Source organism: Thunnus albacares, chromosome 7, assembly GCF_914725855.1.
Source record: "Thunnus albacares chromosome 7, fThuAlb1.1, whole genome shotgun sequence".
Taxonomy (NCBI): Eukaryota; Metazoa; Chordata; class Actinopteri; order Scombriformes; family Scombridae; genus Thunnus; species Thunnus albacares.
Window position 1 is genome coordinate 9,550,749 of NC_058112.1, and position 4,953 is coordinate 9,555,701.

Sequence of the window (4,953 nt, forward strand, 5' to 3'; positions counted from 1 at the left end):
TTTTCTGGGCTGTAGTTTTTTGGTGTGTTCTGGGTATGAAGGTCTAATCTCCTTGGATAACCCGGGATGCTCAATCAGAGTTGAACATTTCTGAGAGAAGAAGAAACAGAAACAGCTGTCCCAGCGAGACACACAGATAAGTATTCTGTGAACAACAATTCTGTGACAATCCCCTTCTTACATCACCTCCTTGTTTTCATGTGTACAATTACACCACTCGTGGAAGGGTGCCATGTCTTATTACAAATCTGCAGTTTGTAGATGAGGGGATCTCTGTAATGCAGCACAACTAATGAAGCTCTGCTTAACCTCACATCTTCAGGTCTGAGATAAACCAATCCTCTCATCCTCTGTCAAATCCTGAGGTGGCCTCCAAAACGGGTGGGGTCATGCTCCTTATTCTGAGAAGAGTGGTCAGCCACACTATGGGGTCCAAGAGGGATGTGGAGGCACGCAGAAACATGCCAGATGTGGATGTAATCTAGATTAATGTTGGGATTAAAAGCCCCACAGGCAAACGAGCCTGAAACTCAACCTCATCCAGTTGCTTTAAATTTGATTTTGCTTTTTCTTGTCCCCAGAATCCCAGTGAATCCAGTGCAATCACTTTTGGTGTATTTTGGTGTCTTTTGGCCATATGGCATCTCATTTCACCAGCTATAGCACTAGTGAGATTTATAGAAACAATTGAATTTGTAATTGGAGCTCCTGCTGTAACATATGGCCCAAAGTATATCAATCTAAATGAGGCAATCCAACTTTGCATGATGAGATATAATGGATTACACAGACTAAGGCTATTATCCATCTGCATACGCAAGAAACACATAAGTATTTGCATACACTGAAATTGCAAAGAATAACATCTTACATGTTACTGTTATAACTCCTTCAGGGACATTTGCTTTCAAATGGCAAAATTTAGAACTCCTAAAGGAATAGTTTTACATTAAAGGAAATGTGATACTTCTCTTTATATCTAAAGAGGTTGAGTGCAAACATGAATACCACTCTTGTGTTTGTTCATTAAAGGTGCAGTGTGTAGAATTTAGTGGCATCTAGCAGAACAGACTTGGCAGAAATAGAATATAATATTCATAGATATGTTTTAATTAGTGTATAATCCCATGAAAATAGGAACTGTGTTTTTGTTACCTTAGAATGAGCCCTTTATATATACATAGGGAGCGGGTCCTCTTCCACAGAGGCCGCCATGTTGCACTGCCATGTTACTACAGTAGCCAAGAATGGACAATCCAAACACTGGCCCTTTCACATTTTTCATGAGTTTCACAGCCACCGTAGGTTCTTCTACACACTTCAAAGGGAGAGAGAGGGGGGGGGGGGGGGGGGGGGGGGGGGGTATTCCATTGGTTGCAGATGCTGCTAGATGCCGTTAAATCCTACACACTTCACCTTAATTATGAAGCCAGATCCTGTAAGCAACTATCTTACCTTAATTTAGCATGAAGCCCTGAAAGCAAGAACACACCTGGCTCTGTTAAAAAAAAATCTGCCTGCCTGCATGTCAAAAGCGTACTAATTAACATGTTTCCCCCTTTTTTTTTACACAAAGACAAATGTGAAAATGAGAAGCTGTTACAAAGAGTTATAGCAAACAGCAGCAGGGCACAAGTGTTTCCTCCTGCTTCCAGTCTTTATACTAAGCTAAGCACCTCTTGGCTCTATCTCCTAATACATAACAGACAGACATGAGAGTTGTATCAACCTTCTCATCTAATTCTCTGTGAGAACATGAATAAGCACATAACCGCAGGAAGTTAGGTGCAGCACCCCCACCTCCAGGAGGAGGCCCATGGTGTTGCAATAATTTATTTTTTTCTGTCATGTGTGAGCCAGTCCGGCAAAAATAGACTCTGCACATAAAGATAGTGGAGTGGGGAAAAGAACCGGGCACGCTCAACAGAGCCGGAACGCAACACAGCTGCTTACTGTGGACATTATACTCCACCTCTACCAGTCCCTGTAGGCTATATTGCTTTTTAAATTATGTCGAGCAGCATGAGACTTCCAGGTGATTTCTTTATTCTGTGTTGTATTGATGTATGAGTTTTTTTCTTAAACTTTAAAGATTAGAGAGACTGCTTTCAGTAATTGTAAACGTTTCCATGCACGCAGTAATGTGTCACGACAGCAAATATTGTGGCAAATATTGTAAATTGACAGAACAGAGGAAACTCTGCAGGGAAGGATTTATCAGGAGGACGGCGGCTGCTTTACTCCAAATAGTTTCACTGTATGAACCTGGACTGTGTGTGTTTAACAGCTGACCTTTTAGATGTGTAGAAGAACACACAACACTCTCAACTGCAATCATGTTCCTGTGACTATGAATAAGCATACTTCCTGAAATCTTAAACTATTGCTTTAAGAGTGATATAGAAACATATCATGCTTTTTGGGATTTTCTGTTATTTCCACACTGTTACAATGTCAGTTGTCTATGTTAAACATGGTCAAAGGTCCAGGACAGACAGATTCTGAGCTGAGGGACCAGTATAAGATACAGTTTTTTGAACTGTAAATCCTACAAAGATATTCCAGTATAGCCACAGAATATAAATATAGACCTGGAAATGTGCATGATATGTCCCCTTTAATGATTTTTCAAGCTAATGCTGGTGATAAACTATATCATAAAGTTAAAAGTCAAAATAGCCAGAAATGCAGGGCTCATTTTCTGAGAGCTTTTGGGGTATCAGTTATGTTTGCTCCATTCTCCTCTCTTAACATTATTATTCTGCTGAAATGGTCATAAGAACCTGCATGCTTCCTTTAGGAAAAAATACAGAATACATCAATACAACTTTCTATACTCAAGTAGACAATAAATACAGTAAAGGCAGCAGAAAAAACGACTGAGGTTTTAGTACTACAGAGCGCCATGATGAGTCATATTGGTGATAATGCCGTGAAACAGCCTCCCATTCTTTTACCCAGCATCATGCTTCAAAAGTTGTCAGTGGCTTTTCAGTCACAGACCTCTTTCCTAATTTAAAAGACAATTTACTCAACACAATGTAAGTCACAGGGTGGATGATAACTGTAATGATTTAATTATTTCTACACAAATCTCTCATTATGTTTACGCTTGATAAATGACTCACATCACTTCTGTTTAATTGACTATCCTCGACCTGAAGCCACTGGAAATAAACTGAGATGAGTGTTTGGAAGGCACTTGTTCAGTCTGAGAGCTCTCTGAGAATGAATGGGGGTGATATATCGTGAGGTTATTAAGCCACACGCTGGATTTAATTGGCAAAAAGATTACAAGTACAAAATTACAAAAGCACTTAAAGACAACCAAAAAGTGCTGGTAAATGTTTTGCACTTTCCAATGAAACAAAAAGAATTCATTCATTTTAAGTGAAAGTGTATGACCATATAAACAATAGATTAAGCTTTTACACACGTCTCATTATTTTTCTATGGTACATTTTTGTGCAAACGAACAAACACACACACACACACACACACACACACAAAAAGGCATGAAAAGCAGAGGTTGTTTCTTGGGATCTCATTGGGATGGATCTCCTGTCTACTCTCTCTTTCAGCCCTCTCTTAGGATCTTGTCTGCAGGCTCATCACATACATTGTTGCTGCAAAAGACAACTACACTCCCCTGCTGAACACAAATTGCACAGCTCTCACAGTTTCACTCTATAGTCAGAATATCCTTATGGTATCAGCACAGTTTCTCTTATTTTACTTTCTTTCTGTCTTTTTATCATTGTCAGATTTTTTTTTCCTTCCCTGCTTCTCTTTGTGTCTTCTCTCTCAAATCAACTCCTTAACTTGCATGACTGTATATCTGAAACAGTGTTACCAAAGTATTATTCTGAAAGTCATACACCACCACCACACAAAAGCACGACACGTAATCGATGAGCTTAAATGTATTCCAAAAGTTAAAACATGTAAACAAATCCATCAAAAGTTTGTAATGGCATGTCTGGCATCTCTCCCCCTCACACATATACACAGATAAATGCTCTCTCACAAACACCTACTCACATTTGAGACTGAGGTTTTAGTGGGAGTTTTTCTTGCTCATTGAGAGTCTAAAGGTTGAAAGGGTTACCGCATGCATTCATTGTTCCCATAATGTGGGCATTGAAAAGCCCTTTGAGACAAGTAACTGTGATTAACAAGGCTGTATAAATAAACTTAACTTACAAATGAGCGTCTGTTGCTGCTTTCTGCTGCTGCTGGTAAAGTAAGGATGGAGGTTCAGTGGGTTCAGCGTGGTAGAGTGCGAGGCGTTGTGATGGAGTAAGGTGATGATGGAGACAGAGCAGACACACCAGATGGATCGTCTGTCATGTGTGTCATCTGCTTCCCTCTTAGCACTGTGAAGTAAAAAAAAAACATATATTGGCAAATGTTTATTACAGTTTATTAAAAAAGAAATAAAAAAGATACAGGAAAGAAACTTTCAAGTTCGATGATATTGTCAAAATTTTCATTCTCTCTTGTGCTGCCACGACGTTCTGAATCCACTCTTCAACTGTACAGTAAATTATCCAGCTTGGGGGAAAGTTTTTAAGAGTGACTCAGAGACTAATTTAGAGGTGTCATTTTTTTAAAAATAATTTCATCATTAGTGACAAAGCCAACTTTTAGTATTCCAGGGGTGACAGAAAGAGCAAGAAATACTGTGAAACTAAGACATTCTATACAAAGTCAATGTAAAGCTGTGATATTTTTCAAGCCTATTTAAAATTCATCGCCAGCTTTACTTTCATCCTATATTTATATACTGATGACGGATCAGCAGCTACAGTTAAGTGCCGCGGGGTCGTCTGAGCTGAGTGTTTTGCAAGAAGTGCTGTAATTTTCGAAGTGAAGCCAGCACTTGACTTTCAGCGTTATTCCAACACGAACTGATGAAGGTTTAATGAAGGAGAAAAACAGTATATGCGTGTG